The sequence below is a fragment of the Ascaphus truei genome, chromosome 2, assembly GCF_040206685.1.
Source record: "Ascaphus truei isolate aAscTru1 chromosome 2, aAscTru1.hap1, whole genome shotgun sequence".
NCBI classification, from domain to species: domain Eukaryota; kingdom Metazoa; phylum Chordata; class Amphibia; order Anura; family Ascaphidae; genus Ascaphus; species Ascaphus truei.
In genome coordinates this window covers 417,126,908-417,149,293 of record NC_134484.1, presented here as the reverse complement: position 1 = coordinate 417,149,293, position 22,386 = coordinate 417,126,908, and the positions used below count along the sequence as shown (strand labels likewise).

Below are 22,386 nucleotides of genomic sequence, written 5' to 3'. Positions count from 1 at the left end.
AGTAGCATTCCCAATTTAACTCTTTGCCCAGGACATACTTGAAAACAAGAGGTCATTCCCAATGTAGTACTTCCTGGTAAAACATTTTTATAAATAAACACGTTTGTGCAGCCTGGGAATTTGGTATATGATCCCTGTTGTCTTTAATATGTCATCCTTATCTTTTACTCCATTGCAAAATCGTCTCATTGTTTGTTTATATTGAAGTTGAGAGATATTATGTTCAAATACTATTTTCTGTGACACTCAGAAATACATAGCGTTGTGCATTCTCTGAGAACCGCCTTAAATCCCAGCCCTAATCCCTACACTCTGGAATTGCTACAGCATTCTTCACGTGGGCATTCGGATTCCTTAACTTCTCCGCGCGGTCTCAGGTTAGACTTTCAGCTCAATATTTTCAATGATTTCAAATAATTAAAGACGGAGTGGCTTAGTGAGTAAAGACACTGACTGGCACTGAGTTTGAAGCAGGGAAACCTGGTTCAATTCCCGGTGTTGGCTCCTTGTGATCTTGGGCAAGTCATTTTTATCTCCCTGTGCCTCAGGCACCAAAAACATAGATTGTAAGGTCTATGCGGCAGGGTCCTGTGCCTGCAAAATGTCTCTGTAAAGTGCTATGTAAAAATAGCAGCGCTATACAAGAACATGCTAAAAAAAAAAAGGTAAGCAATACTCGAGAATGTGTTGAGTACTTTCCCTTTTTTATGCAGGTAAAAAAATATTATGCAGATCATTATTTGTATTTATATAACGCCATCAATGTACACAGCACTTTACGAAAGAGACAATACATTATAGGAAATTATAATACAATAAGTGCAACATCACAACACACGTTCCACTTCTAAAGATTTAAGTTTATGCTCAGAAATGTGCATCTAAAATGAGCCGGAATAATTATTTGCTAGATGAATACAACATCATTTCAGGTGGGATATTTTGAATAAAAGCAACAATAATCTAGGCAGACATAGGCAACTATGTATGAAGCTCTACAACATGGACTGCTAATCTTTAACATGATGTCAAAAGACTGATTATAATGGGAGTCCCCATTGTACTATAACATTTTACCCGCTTGGGAGTGGTTATATGAAGCAGTCATTATAATGAAAGGAGTCATTATAATGAAATCTATCAAATTGTGCATCAACGGCTGATATCCTTTTCCCTAGTCAGTGTAAATAGCCCTGAGTTCTAAGGTACAGTAAAACTGCATCAAATGTAAGGAATATGTTATTCAGATACATAAACTACAGTATATGAAGCAGCCAGTGCAAAATTATAAAACCAAATAGCTGTTTCTCAGAGAACACTCTTCTTTGTTTTGATACCCTATGGCGTCCTAAAATACCAGTCCATCTGATCTACCTAAAGCCATATTGAAACAACAGAACCCATTGAAACTAAGCATTGCAGTTCCAGAATGAATATAATATTCCTTATAAAACTCCGCTGCAGACTGGAAGTGAATTTGCTCTCTTTGCTGGCTGCGTGCTGTAAAAGTGCCCGAGGTGTTAAAATGCTACAGTCATATCAGAACAATAAGAAAGGTTGAGTTGGCTAATAACACTTTTTTTCTTGTTGTTTATATTGCATATATTGCTGTTTTACATGTTTCATTACTAGGTGTTAAGTGGAGATGTAATGAAGCAGTGGTCATTATTTTATTTTGATCTTGAATAAGCCCCATGCACTCAATGGGATCATGAGGAATTCACCAATATCCAAAGTAAAACAAAAACTCCTATGCTTTCTATTGAATCTTCCTTCACGATAAAACGTGCTATTTTATGCAGTAGACTTTACGATACCCTGGGGCATACTGGAAAAGGTGTTGATTGTTCATTGTAAAATATCTACATTAAAAAAAGGCACTTGTTAAAGTAAGGTTTAAACAATGACCAAATATATGCAAGAAGGAAAAATGGGAGCTGAAACGTCTATGACAATTGTCAGTGATGTGGTCTGGTTACATAATCTGAATACCAGTAGCATTAGTGAGCATACCTGCACACTGTGATGTAATGACATGCACAATTGTTGTTCAATAGAGCTCAGATCGCCTATAGACTGGGTGGAGGTAGTATATAAACACAATCTAGGCGTCATTTAACTACTTTACATAAAGTGCTGCATTATGTCTAAGATTCTTTTCCCAAAACATTCATAGCAGCACAGGACATCAACCATGCAATTTAAATGTCTATTTAACCACTTGAGTGCCCCATGATTTAGCTACCACATCATGAGGTCTGGCACTCCATGGGCCCCTACCGTCATGGGCTTTGTGCTCTTTTTTTGGGGGAGAACAAAGCAAAGGAGCAACAGAAAAGGAGACTCTTCCTCTTCCATTTGTGTTATCAGAGTGATCATGTTATTGTTCCCGTTAGTGAGTCGTGTGCAGAACTCAGTCCACTGTACCTCTACTTTATTATTTCCATACTTACTGCTCCACCTTTTTTTTTTTGTCATTATTGTTTTTTTTAATAGTAGCCTAGAAAGCAAATAATAAGGAAACATTCATTTTACAACATTCAAACAACAATAGTGAGCCAGTGCAGGAAAAACATTAAAAACAAAAAGAGAATATAAAAATGAGGCAGTAAAAAATAATACAAAAATAAATGGTTCCCTCATTTTAGAAAAAGAATAAAAATATCAATTTGAATACATGAATAAATTCAGAACAAATCAGACTTGTGCATGTCGTAAACTGGAGTAATTCCAAACCAATGTTACTTTAGAACAGGGATGGCCACGAATATGACCCGCAATGGCATTTGGGATGCCAGAAAATCTGATAAAGAAGCAAAAAAGAAAAATCGACTGAAAAATCCTTCAAATAAAAAAACATGACAGGGGAAACGTATGAATATTAACATACATTTTGAAGACAAACATCATTTTTATAACTTCTTTAACAATTAAAAACATAACATAAATCAAATTAATTGAAATCATTAAGTTACATTTAAGTTATTCCCCATATTTGTTTTGTTAGCAGACGTTTTCGGCAATGGACGTTGTTAAAAATAAGTACAGATCTGAACTGACAGTATGTAAAAGAGAAGAAAACACAGCGCACGACTCTCATAGGGTAAATAAGTACATATATTGTGACAGTGAAAAATGTAAAAAATGCACATAAAAGAAGATTAACCAAACAAGCAGGGCATGTTTAGGGTACATGTTACCACTTCTGGACATAAATGACTTGCTTCATAAAGATCCCTCTGCATGCACAGCCCGGATCCGATCCAGTCAGGGGCTCCTCTCGTCTGCAGCAGAAAGTCTCCAATGATTCTTTGTAGCAAGAAGTCCATAACACAGTCCCCACAGGGTTATGCAGAAAGCACACTGGAACAAGACCTCCAACACCGCTAACCTCCCGGCTTAACCCGACGAGGAGCCAAAGATCCTCTGTGCTATCAGGATCAAATACCGGGATGGTGACGTCACTACAGTACGCTGCAAAATAACATAGTCCCGCAGGTAGCTTGAACGGGGTCAGAAACGCGGTGATGATTTTTAGGAGAGAGTGTCCACAATAACAATCCTCTTTCTTAAGCCGATTAGCTATTAGCGTAGTAAAAATGTTATAATGTAAATTTAATAAGAATATAGGCCTTCTCCGGAGCTCTTCCCGCCTTGGGTATTAGTGATAAATTCCCTAATGATGAATTTACCTTCCCATCTAGTCTATTAAACCTTACAAATAACTTTAGCTAGGTATTTTTTAAATTAAATAGTGTGTAAAATTCTGCTGGATAGCCATCCAGTCCTCACAGGTGATCTCCTGATTCAATAACTGGAGCTGTTCTAAGGACTCTCTGAGAATATCTTGATCCTTACAATATAATGAAAAGTAAAATAAATGGAATTGTTCTGCAATCGGTTTTGTTTATTTATCTATATTTCAGTGCTTCAATAAAATGATTTGATATATAGGATTTAACTAGCTGACCAGGTTTATTTCCGAATTTTAAATGTTTTAGCTTAGGCTAAGGCCCCGCTGCCTCAGACCACGCGCCCGCACTGCAGACAGGCTACGCGTGGAGAGGCACTTGGGGCTTTTTCCGGTCCAAAGGGCCATTTTTGCGAGCGGGGGGGGGGGTGTGGGGGCCGTGACCAAAACGGGTGGGGGGGGGGCGCAGCAATGACGTGGGGGGGGGGGGGTGCGGCCATGATGTGAGGCCCCTCAGCCGTTCAGCCCCTCAACCATGTAGCCGCTCACACACTCAGACAGGCACTCACGCACTCAGGCAGACACATACACACAGACAGGCACTCACGCACTCAGGCACACACATACACACACACAGACAGGCACTCACGCACTCAGGCACACACACACACACAGACAGGCACTCACGCACTCAGGCACACACATACACACAGACAGGCACTCACGCTGCTTTCCCCCCACACTCTCCTCCCTGCTCCCCGAAGCCTCCCCTCCTCATTGGCTCACAGCCACACCACGTGACGCGTCGCCGCTTGGGATTACAATTCTCTTGAATCCCCTGGCGGCTGACGCGTCACAGCGTGTAGTGAGCTGTGCAATGAGGGGGGACTGGGACCGGCTCGGGAGGGGCGCTGCCGGGCGCTGCGGGTCCCAGCCCTTAGAATGGTGTATTTTTAAATATCTTCTATGTTTAATACTGGATATCTTCCAATTGTTTTGTTTTAGAGATCACATTTTCCTTGGTAGCTAGGAGCACTTTCACATTCTTTATAAGCATGAGTTCATTGAGAATTGAATTATTCAAAATTGTAAGCTCAATGTCCTTTTTCTTTGTTGTCACAAATAAAATGATAGCCCCTCTTTGTACCGCTTTTGCTATATTCCAGTAAAGTACTGCAGGGCTGCTCAACTTCTGTCCTCAAGCCCCCCAACAGGTCAGGTTTTCAGGATATCCCTGCTTCAGCACAGGCAGTTCAATCGGTCCCAGCTTCAGCACAGGTCTTCGACAGCCACTTATTGAGCCACCTCTGCTGAAGCTCCGATATACTGAAAACCTGACCTATTGGGGGAGCTTGAGGACTGGAGTTGAGCCCCCCGGAAGTATTGGATTGGAAAGATGCAGTGCATGAAATATTTCAGTTTTCCCACTCCTTTTCTAAAAACTCTTTGAAATTCACATTGGATAATAGATATCTAGGGAACCTTCAACTCACGAGCAACAGATGATGCATCGCCATGAGAACGTAGTGTAATTTTGTCAAATGGCAATGTGTTGCCATGGCGACCCGACTTCACATGACGTCGCGACGACATCCCATGATCCCGCAGAGAGCAGGTAAGAGACACGGGGGCGCGACTTAGAAGGTTTGCACACCCGTTTTAGCACACCTCCCCAGCAGTGCAAGATGTTTGCAACACTTTCCTATTTATGATAGTTTGTTGCTGATATTCCCAGCAGTAAACTGTAACAACAGATAATGTTACCTTAGTAATATAAGAATACATTGCAGCGGCTGGGTTAAACGGACTGAAGGATTGATTTGAAACTGAAAGGCAGACATTTAGTAACCCTGGGAAACAGGTTTTTGCTGATCAATCGTGGGAGAACCAATCGATGTGCAGCTTTTTTTAAGCTGCTAAGATTGCCTCTTTAAAACCCATTCAAAATGGCATTAAGACATGAATAAAATAAAAGTAGTAAGTATTATCTAATACTACAGAACTGATTTATTTTAAAACACACATATACGATATTGCTTGGATTGCTCCTATAAAACTTTCTTCTGTTTTGTAGGACATTAAAGCCTCCCACATTACTAAATTGTAAATATGTATATATATATATAATATATATATATATATATATATATATATATATATATATATATATATATATATATATATATAGCCCAATGCTACCTCCAATATGACAAAAATACATAGTAAAATACTTATATATTCTCTTTGGCCAAAGGGTTAAACTAAATGACCCCTTTCCAAGAGAATATATAAGTATTTTACTGTGTATTTTTGTCATGTTGGATGTAGCATTGGGCTTCTCTGTCATTTGTTGTATACATATGACTCGCTCAAAGCTCTCCTTTTTGACACTTATATACATATATATTTTGTGGGGGCTCAGGGGTTCCTAAAAAGAGCTTGCTGGGGTTTTGTGTGCTTGGTACATTATTGTTTTGTGCCAGCCATTTACAGTACCGCAATAAGATATTTTTAGTTGACATGAAAAACGTGTCTGTGTACAACACAAAAAAGCAGGTCAATTTTACTTTTTCCAAGGAAGGATTTCCTCCCTTCTATCTCTTCCTTTTTTTCTTTCACAAAAGTCTGTGAGATCCCACATAACATTAAGGGTACATATTTTCCATAGTCGTATATTAATGTGCTTCTTGGCTGCGCCTTTGTGAGAAGTTACAGTTCAAATGTACATTTTAAAATACAGTAGATTTTGCAAAGTAATCAGTGCAAATTAACAGCACATAAATTGCAAAAAACAGCCCATAAAAAGCAAAAAGGTGTAACACACACACAAAAAATTTAATATAAAAGTTCTGTCTCCCTTATACTATTATTTTTATATTTGTGTATTAAATCTTAAGTCCAAAGCGGGATCTTCCAAGATTTGATAAAGATCTATTCTGCTGGTGCAAATTGTGGGACTGCTTCACCAGTTCGGCTCAGGCACCGGGATTCAGCGTTGCAATGTGGTGTGCTTGGATTCTCCTTCGCAGGAAAAGTCTCCAACCTCCATTATCAACCTGTGAGAGCAGGGGAATGGAGGAGCCGCCACGCCCCTGGATTAGAGTAATCTCTGTTTCACCCTGCTCAAGATCGGGTCGGGGGTCAGACACGGTGCAACTATCTCGACTGGTAACGATTGTTCTCAACGCTGCAAGTTCCGCTGATCTGCCCACTCAGTTTCCACACGGTCACATTCCTCCTGGGTCATCACACCGCAAGGTAGGTCTCTAATATTCGGTCACAGGACTTCTATAGAAAAGCAGCGCAGATCTGAATAGTTTTTAGATCTTTGGGGGGGCGTATAGCTTATGATTGTGGACTGCCGGTGGACTGTTTGCGATTTGCTGCTCGAGCACTGTTAGTGTGTTGCCTCATCGCCGCGTCACTGAATGTGACGTTATCAGGATGGTACGGGCAGCGCCAAACTGGGAAGCTGCACCAGGAGATTCCCTGCATGTGGGCTTCCAAACAGAGAGTCGGAGCAGACAGCATTCACAGCCTAAGCGTGGATATCGTGGATATCAGCAGTTCTGGAGAGAGCATACCCGAAGGGGCCCCACAACCAGGCTTAAAAGGTTGAAAGGCGTTGAGAGAAAGGAATAATTTGTGAGTTTTATTCCATGTGTTTGTTTGTATGTAAAATATTACATCTGAGTATATAGCAGTGCTGTACTATGTTTTCATTTTTTTCCCTTATATTTCACTGCTGGGATATTTCTATTTGCTGAGTGGTTCCAGTAACATAATTCAGCTACACTTTTGTAAGTGTTTTTCTGTCTTGTACCATACACGGTGTATATTTTAAGTATTGGTGGACAAAGGGTTAATTATCCATTGAGATCCACTCTATGTGTGTATAGGTGCATATGTTTGGTAGTGGTGTGTTCACAAATTACTGACAGACACCAGTTATTTGATTTAATTTGGTGCACCTATTATATGCTTTTGGTAAATTACACAGAGGTGGTTTTTGTCCTTTAAATTGTGTAATACCTCATTATTTGTTCTCTACACTTTTTGTTTTTCCATTTCTTCATGTACTGCATTGTGCAAGAGTAAAAAGTATCATCGCCAAGGAGGACTCTATTTTGCAAAGACTGTTTAGATCTTTATGCAGATCCAAGCAGCCTAGCTATTTATATGTTTTTATATTTAACGAGTAGATGGCTGTGGATAGGATCATCTCGGATAGAGGTTGCTTAATTTCATACATTTTTATTGAAAGTTTAAAAAATATATTTTTTTTTCAGAAGCCGCTCCGCTTTTCTGCTTTCTAAATGTAAATATTGTATAAATCTTTCTGTGTGGTACAAATAGCTTTTCTCCAATGTTTAACAAAGGCAGAAACTGCTAGTGTCAGGCTCAGTACCACCACATTTTTGTAAGCTCACTGTCTGAGATACATGAAGAAATTTGTCACCTTTCTAGCCATCAGAAAGCGTATTGCACAGCAGATGCTAATGCCAATTATTGACTATGGAGACATAGTATATGGCTCGGCTCCTCAAACCCACCTTAGCAAACTTGACACCCTCTACAATTCAATTTGTCGTTTTGTTCTCCAATGCAACTACAACACACATCACTGCGAAATGCTCAAAGAACTAGATTGGTCATCACTAGAGTCTAGGCGCAAAGTTCACCTTTCCTGTCTCACCCTCAAATACTTTCTGGGCAAGCTACCCAGCTACCTGAACAAGCTCCTCACCCCTACCACATGCAGCACCTATCACCTGAGATCAGACTCCAAAAGACTATTCATGGTCCCAAGACTCAACAAAGTATCCGGACGTTCCTCCTTCTCCTTCCGTGCACCCCAAAACTGGAACAACCTACCAGAGACTCTCATATCCACCACCAGCTTAAGTTCTTTCAAATCTAAGGCTGTCTCACACTTTAATCTGGTCTGTAACTGTTTCATACGCTCATAATATATATTTTCTTTAACTGTGCATGCAATGTCTTTTATATAAATGTATACCTTGTTCATTTATGTAACTGTATTTGTAACCATGTATTATTTGTTTTACTCTGTGCCCAGGACATACTTGAAAACGAGAGGTAACTCTCAATGTATTACTTCCTGGTAAAATATTTTATAAATAAAAAATAAATCATAACAGGATGCGGTTTGGACAGAACAAAAGATAATGTATTAATTAGGCCTATGGCAGAGAACTTGGGCAGACTCACCAGATATCAGTTTCTAGGTTAGACAAATAACAGAAGCTTGAAAGTATATTTATGATACATTTGAGAAATACTGCAGTAATATGTTGACTTCACAAAGACTACTATTCATCAAACAATAAAAAGTATTTACCAGACTTTTACTTAATCATCATCTCCCCACATGTCGGTTTCTATGTATAAGCGGGCCAAACTTTTTTCTTTGGTGCAAAATTGGCACATATAAAACTGAAGCCGGTGTGCCCCTATGTACTAAGACTACATTTCTCCATTTCTCCATCTGCGGCACTATTTTTTTTTTACATTTGCTGTGGCGCACAAATAGGGTCTGCGCTTGGCGTACAAACAGGGTCTGCGCTTGGTGTACAGATAGGGGCTGCGCTTGGCGTACAGGTGCAAATGGTATGTTCTAAAAAATAATATTTTTGTGACTAACAAAATCAATAAAAAGTGCATCAAAATTGTCCGCGAAGTTCAACTTGCCATAAACCCTAAAAAGACTCTTACAAGTGTTAGCGCAAAATTAAATTGCTATGTATCAACACAAAAATGTATTTGACGGAGAACGGATGTTTAAATATATATACGTTAACAAAATGGTTTATTTTCACAGTATAGCTATTATAAACAATATTACACTAACAATTTATATTTACGAAAGACTAGTTATAATTAAAAATACCGTTTACATTCAAACAGAATTCTGTCTATCAATTTCAAACAGAAAATTGATATGAAGTCGTCAAACATAAGACACATTTTTTGAAGGTTTGTATTACTTTTTAGCACTGTCATTTTAACGCACAAAATTCTTTAAACTAACATTTTAGTACATAGGCCTCTAGATCTATTGCATATACTGTTATTATTTGGGAGTTAAATATCTGGCAATTGGAGTAATTTAGAAGTCCTAAACTGTGCCATATTAGTCTGGAGAGCTGAAGAGGTTCTATACTTTCATGCTAATAAGTGATTATTAAAAATAATTGTTAAAACCGCAACCATATTTATTTTATATAAGCAATGCTGTCCACTCTTGCACTTGTATTCAGTGGAGGGATGTTTCTAATGCCTACCACTATTTTGGGAAGCAACATTACCCTTTATGGGGGTAATTTAAAGATCACTGCAGCATTAACAAATGCACAAATGCAGTGTAACAGTGAACCTAGTTATTGGCCTTTATATAAACACCTATCTGAAATCAGTGATCTGCTGTAATGTTTTAAATATAATTCGAAATCATACATTAAAAAAATGGCAACATTGGATATTTTATTGCTAACAATAATGTAGTTATTACAAAATGTAATGCTTATTGGAATACTTAATGTGAGTGCATTTACAGATACATGTTTATAAATAGTAATAATAATACAAGTTACATTAACAACTAATATACTTTTTTTCATGGTGAAAATCATAAATTGTAATGGACATATGAACTGTCTTATTGTTACACATCAAATTAACTGGTAATGATAGATAAATGGGCAAATGTACCTGTGTATATTATTCATGGAAAAATGAATCAATATGGATGATAAACACTATCCATATTGAGTGCTATGAATTTTTTATATTACTAATTTTAAAATAATAATTAAAGGCAATGATTGTAAAGCCAAATGAGTCCAATTATTTCACTTACTAATTAAAAAGCTGCTAACTTGTTTACTGCTAATGCATTCTGCCCGAGCAAAAACATTTCAAATGCTGTAATTATGTACAGTATGTATATTTTAATTTGTATACCCCCATCCATGTAAATAGCGCTTCACAGTAGTAAAAGATGCAACAAAATATAAAGAGATGCAATACATAATGGGAATAAACACTTCAAACATAAAACATGAGGATGAGTCCTTGCCACAAAGAGTTTATAATTTGTGCATCATTTTTCTTTGCATAGATCCCACGGTGCATGGGTGGCCAAATCCAGCCCTCAAGGGCCACCAAGAGGTCAGGTTTTAAGGGTATCCCAGCTTCAGTCGTTGACTGCGCCACTGATTGAGCCACCTGTGCTGAAGCAGGGATATCCTTACAACCCGACCTGTTGGTGGCCCTTGAGGAGTTGCCCACTCCTGGTGTAATGGAATACTGAAGACTAGGTTATGCAAACAAGACGACAAGTAATGTGATTTATGTTGGGAATAAAAAAAATAAAAGATTCTGCTTTTATATAAAGTGAGTTTAGGGAGATATAGTGTGCGATAGATTCACAAAAGCAGACAAAGTGAACAGCGTCAATGAAGGAAGAAAAAGTTAAATATCATCAGAAAATGTTAAATGAATATCAGTGATCCTTTAATCTGCCTGGAAGCAGAATGAGAGCAGATATCTGTTGCAAAACAGCAGAAAAGTGAGAGCCTGAGAATTCATCACACTCCTACTTTTGACGCAGAAAAACTGGAATCAAAGGATTTAAAAACAGTGTCCTGTAACCCAAGTCAATTTACAGTGCAAGAGAAATTGGTGATTGTGTCAAATGCTGGCAGGTCCAAAAGAAATAAGCATAGCGGAAGGAATCATACTTACAGCACCCAAAATAATAATAAAAAATAAAATAAACCTCTTGAACAAAATGTACAAAATTGGAGTAGAAACATGTAGAAAAAAAAAAGAACAAACAAAGTGTTTTTACAGAAAAAAAGTGCAATTCAGGTAGTTGGTGGCAGTGAAAAGGCAAGAAGAGGGAATGAGAGGGTATAATGAATCTAAATGATTTCTCAGCGCATCACTGAGGATTAGCGTAAAAAATATATCAAAAGAGGATCAGAGGAGTGTTCATATCACTAATAAGTAGTTGCAATCGAAACAGAAAATGCAACATAATTAAAAGGTACCATAAAGTGGACAGAAAAATATTAGCTACATAAATAAATATTAAGTGAAAATGAACAAATCCAAAAATGATCAGTAAAGTCAGTGGTGTTGCAGAATAAAAAAGAACCGTTAGCTGCAAATTAGGAATTAAAACCCTGCCCATTCAGAAATTAAGTATGAAAATTACCATAACAAGTCACAGGCATGCATACCTAAATAAGCTGCATGAATAAAAGATGCAATTCTTCTTGTTCTATTATTTAATAATTAACAATAACAATAGTGCATTAAGTCTAAAAACATATTAACATAAATTTACCAATGTGGTGTAAATTAAATTCACTATACAGCTGAAGATGCTGACCCTTTTTTTTTTCTTTAACATTGTTTTCACATGTGCCCTGATTTTGTAAAGACAGAGATTGAACACTTTGAATGAAGCAACTTGAGAAGTGTTCCGTTTTTTGAGATCAGCTGATCTGGTGGTAGTAGGAGTCCAAACTTATATCTCAACAAGGAGAAACACTTCCCTATAATTTATTCATAATTGTTGTGCTGAGGGAAATCCTCTATATCTTTACCTCGAAAAACACACACCATTTCATCAAAGGTGATGTGGGCGTGGACTGACAAGATGGCTATGGCTGCTTAGTGCCTGAGCTCCTTAAACATACTGAAGCACACATAGAACGTTACTGCATAAAACAGACCTAATCCTACTAGAAATAAGATATCCCCATCTATCTTACCTCCAAGATGCCTCCCAAATGAAGGACGTAGGAGTGCCCCAATTGTTTAGGAGAGTAGAGATGCAAGAGAAATCCAGCCTGCTGCAGGGGGTAGAAGAATCTCCAGCCTCAACACGGTAAGAAGACGAGGAAATGGCGGGCTCCCCCTGTGAGTTTGCGACAAAAGAGGTCTTAATAGAACGCCCGAAAAAGAAAGACATCAGCAAACTGCTAGCACAAGTAAAACATTAAATTAAAGAAGAAATATCCGAGTTAAAGACGGAACTCTCACAACTGCAAGGCTGTGTGGCAGACATGGAGGAGAGGGACTCCCTGCTGCTAGCACAACAGGTGCAGAGCCAGAATCAACTCATACAAGACCTGCAGTACCAAGTGGAAGACCTGGACCGCAGGGGTAGGAAAAGTAATTTTCACATACGATGGGTTCCTGAAACTGTGCAGGCGACGGAGATAGAAAGATATGTGGAAAAACTTTTCGCCTGCCTTCTGTGGACTGAGATTGCCAAGGATATATTGCTGGACAGGGCCCGTAGAGCCCTCAGACTGAAACCTGCGTAGAGATTTCATAGTGAAGCTACATTACTTGAAAGTGTTAGAAAGAAAACAACCCACGTCATGCGCTCTGAGAAAACTCTTATGGGTATTAGAATCACAGTTAATGGTGTTAAAACCAATGTATGTCAATAAAAACAGATTTAATATATAGCATATAGGTAATATACGGCAGTAGAAGGAAAAAATATAGCTGTGTTCAAGCGAAATGCATAGGAGGAAAGGAGGACAATTTATTCTTTGCTTGCATTCACTGTGTGAGCGTAAATGTAATTATTATTTTAACCTCCCATCCATATTGTTTCCTCCTCCCATCCTACACCGCTTCCTAACTCTCCTCCTGCCTTCCTTGACTCTTTTTCCACTGTCTGAGAGGAGGATGTGTCACTGTTGATCTCCTCTTCTACCACTTGCCCTCTTGACCCCATTCCCTCCCATCTCCTAAAACCTCTTGCTCCTACTATAATCCCTACGCTCACACACATTTTTAACTCCTCCCTCTACTCTGGTACTTTTCCATCCTCCTTCAAGCATGCAACAATTATACCACTACTCAAAAACAGCAAGCTTAACCCTGTCTTTCTAACTATCGACCTGTCTCCCTCCTGCCTTTTGCCTCTAAACTCCTTGAACATCTTGTATTCTCATGTTTGCTCCATTTTCTCAACGCTTATTCTCTCCTAGACCCTCTACAATCTGGCTTCCGTACTGCTCACTCCACTGAAACAGCCCTCACTAAAATAATTGATGACCTCCATGCTGCCAAAGACAGAAGTCATTACACTCTGCTCATATTACTCGACCTCTCTGCAGCATTTGACACAGTGGACCACCCACTTCTCCTTCACATTCTCCATACTCTTGGTATTCAGAACAAAGCTCTATCCTGGATCTCCTCTTACCTCTCCCATCATATTTTCAGTGTCTCTTCTGCTAAAACATCCTCCTCTATGGATCTCTCTGTGGGGGTACCCCAGGGCTCTGTACTGGGACCTCTTCTTTTTGTACACACTCTCTCTAGGTGACCTAATAACATCTCTTGGGTTTAAATATCACCTCTATGCTAACACACACATTTATTTTTAACCCCCGACCTTACACCTGCTGTACAAACCAAAGTTTCTGAATGTCTCTCTGCGATATCATCCTGGATGGCCCTCCACCGCCTTAAACTTAACATGGCAAAACCAGAGCTCCTCATACTTTCTCCCAAACCTGGCCCTACTATCTCCTTCCACAATACTGTTGGAAGTATGATCATTCACCCAGTAGCCCAAGCACGCTGCTTAGGGGTCACACTCGACTCCTGTCGCTTTTTCCACCACAATATCACAAAGATACACCCTTTCCTCTGTTGCTCGACTCAGGCCCTCATTCTCTCCCGTCTTGATTACTGTAACCTCCTGCTGTCCGGCCTTCCTGCCTCTCACCGGTCTCCCCTACAATCTATCCTAAACCTGCTGCCAGAATCGGTCTAGTCTTTCCTAAATCTGTCTCCGTGTCTCCCCTCCCGAAATCCCTCTCCTGGCTTCCGATCAAATCCCGCATCCCACACTCAATTCTCCTCCTCACTTTTAAAGCTTTACACTCTTCTGCCCCTCCTTACATCTCAGCCCTAATTTCTCGCTATGCACCACCCCAACTCTTGCGTTCTTCTCAAGGATGTCTTCTTTCTACCCCCTTTGTATCTAAAGCCCTCTCCCACCTCAAACCTTTCTGACTGACTGCCCCAAACCTCTGGAATGCCCTTCCCCTCAATACCCGACTAGCACCCTCCCTATCCACCTTTAAGACACATCTTAAGACACACTTGCTTAAAGAAGCATATGAATAGCACTGTGAATACTAGACACATGATACATAAAGCTTGGCCCCTTGCAAACGCACTTACCAGAATTCCCTCCTTCTGTCTCTGTATGTTCTCCCTACCTACCAATTAGATTGTAAGCTCCTCGGAGCAGGGACTCCTGTTCCTTAATGTTACTTTTATGTCTGAAGCACTTATTCCCACGACCAGTTATTTATATTATTTGTTATTTATATGATTACAATGTGTATTACTACTGTGAAGCACTATGTACATTAATGGCGCTATATAAATAAAGACATACAATCCATTAAAATCCCAAACTTATTTCACGATGGTGGCATTTATTTTTGCTTTCTTCTAGGCATTCTAAGCTACATTACTTAACGGACAAAACGAGCATGAAATAAAGATATTTTAGGACCTGGTCTTCTCTACTTTGCAGCTAAGGAGAAACAGGACATTGGTCATTGATCACCTGCAGAAGAATTGAGCCAAGTATAAATAGGGGTTCTCATTCAGGTTTATTGCCACTCACCAGGGGAAAACTCCCACCTTCAGAGAACTGGAAGACTCGCCTCAGTTTTATGAGGGCCTGGAGCTCCAGCCGCCTGCATCAGAGAATAGACCAGTGAGAGGTAGCCCAGCTGAGACGATGGCTCGACCACGTAGGCAGAGATGGAACCAGACTGAGAGAGGTAAAGGCAGGGGAGGCAAAGACCGGGTCACTGCGGTCAGATGGATCAGAGGCGACAGAGATGGAGCCGGGTGCAGGAATGAGTCGGAATACTACCAGGAGGCTTCTTTCTTTTTTGAGCATTGGCCGGCTCTAAGAGACAAGTGTCGCTGAGTTTCTCCTTTCTATTCAGCCTGAAAGTGGAAAAAAAAGAGACACTTAAGTATTATGCTCAGATTTGTTTGTGTCTCTGTATGTGTGGATCTGTTTAACGTGCATAAAGGGTGAACCGGGGATGGGTGGGTGGGTGGTAATCCCTTGAATCCCATCTGAAAAACTCTGGGGGTGCACGAGATCTTCACCCCCACGCATGTTCAGGCCTGGGGCATAGAGAGCTTCCAGGAGCCCAACAGGTGTATAAGCATTTTCCCCGGGACTAGTTGCTCCCCCCGGCCTTACCCGGCTGTAGGGCTCACTAACGCACATGGCATCCAAAGCATGATCAGTGACATTGGACTGCACATAGATGAGAGGAGGCTTCAAGCTTTAAAAAAGGTTTCTCAGCACATAGCCCTTCATGAGATGCAATTTAGCCCACAATATGCAGAGCTAATCAGGAATAAGTGGGGGAGACACCAGGAAGCGCGTGGCCCAACGACTGCAGGCCGGGCCTTCGGCTCCTGCTAAGGCAGTGACTGATCATTGCCCACCAACGCTTAAATATATGTCTTGGCCGGTCAGAGTACGGTCTTTTTTTTACTGTTGGTCAATATGGTTCAGGGAGTTTTGCCTTTTGGCGATATAGTTACAAGTTAAGGTTAATTAGGATTAAGTAAAAATAAGAGTAAGTTTAAAAAAAAAATGTTTAGCAGAGTGTATTTGCTCAAATGTAACTTCAGATACGGTTAGCTGTAACTCAGTTGGACTTCATAGGTAAATAATTAGCTGCTGGAATTGGCCAGCTCATCACAGAGCCCAACTTTGAGGTCTGTTACGCTATAGAGCATATAGTAATTTTCATAAATTGCTTCTGTGTGGATGTAACGGATCAGGGAGACTCGCTCTTCCCAGCGTGTCCCCGTCACCTTAGTTCCTCCAGCTAACCCTTCCATTCCCGTGCCTTCCCAATCTCTGCCTCATTCCCTCACAGCGCGGTCAGCACACTCCGGTTCGCGGTTTTCACGCTTGCGCGATCCCCCCACTGTGCGCGCGCGTTCCCGCTCCCTGGTCTCACGTCAGGGGACTCACGCCCCTCGGCGTACCTCCGTTTCCTTACCTGGTTCCTCCGCTCCTTCTCCCTCTCATTCCTTGCGCTGCATAGCTTCCTGTAGCTCCTGTGTGTGCAGTGTCTATGCTTAGCTCCCTTGTCTGTTTCAGCGCTGGTTCCTGTCCCTGCCCCTGTTTGGATTCCCTTGGTTTGAACTTGAACTCTGCTTTGGACTTTGACTACTCTGCCATCTCCTGCCCTTGTACCCTGGCTTTCGGACATCACTACGCTGCTCTCTCCGATCCCTGGACTCTGGCTCTTGGACAATACCTTCCGACCTCTGGCGCCCCGGACTCAGCAAGTATAACGTTAACCCTTTCTCACCAGGCCTGGCAACGCAACTACCACACTCCGGGCATGCCCTGACTGCTGTGGGTGCGTGTTATACCTTTACCCACCTCAGTACTGGGGACTGGCCAGGTCTGCGGGCATACAGGCGTTACAGTGGGGAGGTTGTATTGGAGTGCTCTTGTCACATCTCCCTACACACAACTTGCCTTGCCATGATATACCCCATGATAAAGTAGCTGGGATATTTTAACCCGATACAAGAAGTAAATTGAGATGGAAGCGCGTGGGACCCACCCACAAGACAGTGACCTTTTGTGTGTTTTTATATGTTTTTCTTTTTTTTAATTTATGTTGTACGTGTTGTTCAGGGACTCCTCATTAATACTTTATTGAGCCTGCAATCATACTTCTCTAGAGGTTTAAGAGTGCTGTATGAGTTTCACGTAAGGGCCTATTGGTCTGGTTTTCTTGTAACCCCCAATATGAATTATCATGTTGCTTAAACTAATTTTCCTTAATTTTAAAGAGTCCGACTCAATCAATAAAAGGAAATTGGCATTAGCGGAATTTAAGAGAATGAATGGTGATGTTTTATATGTACAGGAAACATATATTTCAAAAAGTCTAATATGCCTACATTTTTGGATCACCACTTCAATCAGCTCTTTCTGAGCTCAGCTTGGATAAGAAAAATGTAGTAGGTATTCTTGTAAGCAAGAATCTCCCCATACAGATTAAGGAGGAATGGGCTGATCCAGAAGGCAGGTATATAGCAGTTAAAGGTACCCTATATAAAAAACGTTTACACATTTACAAATATCTATGCCCTTAACTCTGGGTAGAAGGCCTTCTTGGAGCATACCTTATTGGTGATCCACGAATTTACGGAGGGCTGCCTAGTCGTGGGAGGAGATTTTAACTTGACAACGAACCCTCTGTAGGACAGCTCCTTGGGAAAATCCACAACATCTGCAGGATGTTTGGAGGATACTTAAACCCTCAGTCAGAGACTACTCGTTTTATTCAAATTCTCATAAAGTTTATACGAGAATCTATTACTTTTTCATTAAGCAGAGAAATTTCGATATGATTAAAGATGCCAAAATAGGAGCTATTATGTGGTCAGACCACGCTCCCATTGAGCTGAAATTCGATTGGGGGGAGAAAGGTGCCCCAGTGGACATGGAGACTCAACGAGACCTTATTGAGAGACACTGATGTTGCTGAAAAGGTCAAGAGTACTCTTAGAGCATATTTCCAAATTAATGTGGCAAAAGACACAACAGCCGCAATAAATTAGGAGGCTCATAAATGTGTGGTCAGAGGTGAGCTAATCATCCTTCATGGAGAAACAGAGAGCCCTAGAAAATGAAAAACTCACCCAGTAAATCCAGTAGATTAAGACATAAAAAAAATTAAACAGCAGATGCAGGACTAGAACTAGCAAACTTTAGAGGGAAACTCAAGGGGCTGCTGAATCACAATTTAGAAAAGGCAAAGCTGTGGTCAAAACAAAGATATTATGAAAAAGGAAATAACAAGACAGGCTAATTGCTTTAACACTGAGAAAAACAATCAGCAATAATTAAAGTGCTGAAAAACTGATGACGAAAGCACTGCGCACAATCCAAAACAGATAAGAGAGGAATTTTGAAAGTTTTATGCTAAATGATATAATTTACCACAGCCAAGTGAAGATACTATTCTAAACAAAATCTTTAAGTATCTGAAACAGATAAAGATGGAACAAAAGGTAGCTACACTGTTAGCGCAAGCGATAGAGTCTGAGGAAATAGAGGAGAGCATCAAATCAATGCCGACGGGCAAGAGCCATGGTCCGGGCAGACAATTTCTAAAATACTACAAGGAATTCTTACACATGCTAACTAAGCATATGAGGGAGGCTTTTCACTCAGAGATAAAAACACCCTACTGAGTCAGATGCTAGAAGCCCATATCACATAAAGCAAGATAAGGACCCTCAGTTGTGTGCCAGTTTAGCAAATCGCTTAAATCCCATCTTCTACAATTGATTAACCTGGACTAGGTTGGCTGTGTTCCTGGTAGAGAGGCCAGGGATAACACAAGAACATTTATAAACCTAACACACTTCATCCAACCTAGACAAATCCCTGAAATGTTCCTTTCAATGGACGCAGAGAAGGTATTAGATAGGGTGGGTTAGGCCTTTATGTAAAATTCATTTGAACAGATAGGGCTAGGATATATGTTTATATATTTATTTATTAAAGGTTTTACCAGGAAGTAATACATTGAGAGTTACCTCTCGTTTTCAAGTATGTCCTGGGCATAGAGTTAAGATGACAAATAATACATGGTTACAAATACATAGTTACATGAGTGACCAGGGTATGCATTATATACAAGACATTGCATGCACAGTTAGAGATAATATATATTATAGGCGTATGTAACAGTTACAGACCAGATTAAAATGTGAAATAGCTTTAGTTTTGAAATAACTTAGACTGGTGGTGGCTGTGAGAGTCTCCGGTAGATTGTTTTGGGGTACACGGTAAGAGAAGGAAGAGCGGACGGATACTTTGTTGACCTTGGGACCATCAACAGTCTTTTGGAGTCAAATCTCAGATGATACTATAAGTGCTGCATGTGGTAGGGGTGAGGAGCTTGTACAGATAGATGGGTAGCTTGCCCAGAAAGTATTTGAAGGCGAGACAGGAATGATGAACTTTACGCTTAGACTCGAGTGATGACCAATCTAGTTCTTTGAGCATTTCGCAGTGATGTGTGTTGAAGTTACATTGGAGAACAAAACGGCATATTGAATTGTAGAGGGTATCAAGTTTGCTAAGGTGGGTTTGGGATGCCGAGCCATATACTATGTCCCCATAGTTGATAATTGGCATTAGCATCGGCTAGAATTAGGGAGGATTTGTTCATGTAAAGTACACCTAGTTTGGCACAGGTTTTGGATGTCAGTGTATCAATGTGCATCCCAAATGTTAAATGGGAGTCAAACCATATGCCCAAGTATTTAAAACTAGTAACAGGAGTTAGGGTGGTATTCGTGTTGGTTCTGATATGGAGCTGAGTCACTGGAAGCGTTAAAAATTTAGCCTTGGTCCCAAATACCATATTTACAGTCTTGTCAGTGTTTAAAAACAGTTTGTTTTGGGAAATCCAATTCAAATCTCAAAAAGTCAGATTGAATTATGCGTTCAATGTCGGAGAGGCTAGGGCTGTGTGCATATAAGATTATGTCATCTGCATACATGTGTACTGAAGCTCCATTACAAGCTGTATATAGCGCTTTACACTAACCCATCCGCTAGGGTGAAAGTCAATGGGGAACATTCAGATTCCCTTAAAATTACCAATGGGATGAGACACGGGTGCCCCGTCTGCGATGATTTTCACCTTAATAGTAGAGCCTTTGGCAGAAAGTATTACATCTAACCCAGACATAACAGGGATCCATATTGGGCCATGGTTACATAAACTGTCCACCTATGCAGATGACATTCTTCTCACCCTGACAAACCCATTGATATCCATGCCCTTCCGTTATGAATGAAATACAATCAATGATTTATCGAGATATCAAACTTTTAAATCAACTACTCCAAATCGGAAGTGCTTAATATCCATTGAGGGACATTATGCTGGAAGCACTTAAAAAGAGTTTCCAGTTCAGGTGCTGCTCTTTGGCAGTAAAATGCCTGGGAGGCCATATCTCCCCTAGGCCTGCAGTTCTCTTTGAGAAAAACGACCCCAGATTACTGAAAGCGGTCAAGGGAAACCTCAGGGAATGGGAACATTTGTATATATCATGGATAGGCCAAATAAGGGGTCTATGCAGTAAGCAGCGAAAAAAACCATTCGCCAGTTTTGGAACTAGCCATGTTTTTGCGTGTTAAACTCGCTGTATGCTGTAAGGGCCAAATCCCTGGCGAATGAATGCGCCACCACCATTTAATAAAAATGGCTAGTAACCGGTGGCGAGACGGCTGCTTGGCGAGAAGCTGCCGAGAAGCCGTCCCCGAGATCTATCCGCCGCTCTCTCTGCGCAAACATCGGCACATTAAAAATTATTTTATAAACCATTTTTATTCATAGTGTACATGTGCAGGGGGTCTCCGGAGCTGAACCGCATTGGTTTCAGGTCCGGGGACCCCCTGCTTCCCGAGATACAGGCCCCTTTATGAGGTGCCGGTATCCCTCTGCATGTAAAGGTCCCGATAACGTGACCGCGGAATGTAAACAAAGCAGAGGGATACCGGCACCCCATAAAGGGGCCTGTATCTCGGGAAGCAGGGGGTCCCCGACCTAAAACCAAAGCGGTTCAGCTCCGGAGACCCTCTGCACATCTACACTATGAATAAAACACACATATCAATACACAATCATTCCTTACCTTTGCGGCTATCTGCTATGGTAACGAAGCAGCATGAATATATTTTTAATAATACTGTACAGTGAGCAGGGGTCCCCTGAGCTGAACCGCATTGCTTTGTGGACCAGGGACCCCCTGCTTCCCGAGATACAGGCCCCGGTATGTGTGATCAGGTGGGCAGTGTCGCCGCCATGTTTATAGCGTCCCATACGCTACGTGCCAGCAATAAAGATGGTGTCGACACTGTAACCGATGCCCCAAACCGGGGCCTGTAACTTGGGAAGCAGGGGGTCTCTGAGGCATAAATCAATGCGGTTCAGCTCAGGGAACCCCCTGTTCCCGCAGAATATTATTAGAAGGAGTGGCTCAGTGAATAAACACACTGACTGACACTGAGATTGCTGCAGGGGAGGCTGGTTCAATTCCCGGTGTCGGCTCCTTGTGACCTTGGGCAAGTCACTTTATCTCCCTGTGCCTCAGGCACAAAAAAAAACATAGATTGTAAGCTCTACGGGGCAGTGCCTGCAAAATGTCTCTGTAAAGCGCTGCGTACAATTAGCAGCGCTATACAAGAAAATGCTATTATTTATTATTAAAATACATTAATGCTGCTTCATTACTATAGCGGAAAGCCGCTAAGGCAATGAAGTGGTTAACGCATAATAGCATGTTTATTGGGGACAATTGCACCCAATAAACATTGCAATACACAACATACAATACAGTAATGGGCAAAATTACTATTATCCACAAATGGATAATAGTGCAGTTGTCCATTTAAAATACATAAAGAACAATAAATACATTAAATACATATTGCACTGACCCTTGTCCGGCTGCCACGATGAAGGCCATCCTCATTTTCATCTTGCTAATGCCCCATCCGCTTCTGCAAAACAGAAACAAGAATAAAACATCCAATG

General features: G+C 40.7%; 1 protein-coding gene across 2 annotated transcripts in view; it reads right to left on the bottom strand.

The window, feature by feature from the left end:
* The window catches only part of BMI1 (BMI1 proto-oncogene, polycomb ring finger), a 127,703-nt gene that overhangs the window by 58,621 nt on the left and 46,696 nt on the right, over positions 1 to 22,386 (bottom strand). For both annotated transcript variants that reach the window (XM_075587552.1, XM_075587551.1), the window contains 2 exons: positions 15,393 to 15,724; positions 12,496 to 12,641 (listed from right to left, as the gene is read on the bottom strand). The gene's annotated coding sequence lies outside the window, so the exon portion shown is untranslated. The remainder of the gene's footprint in view (positions 1 to 12,495; positions 12,642 to 15,392; positions 15,725 to 22,386) is intronic.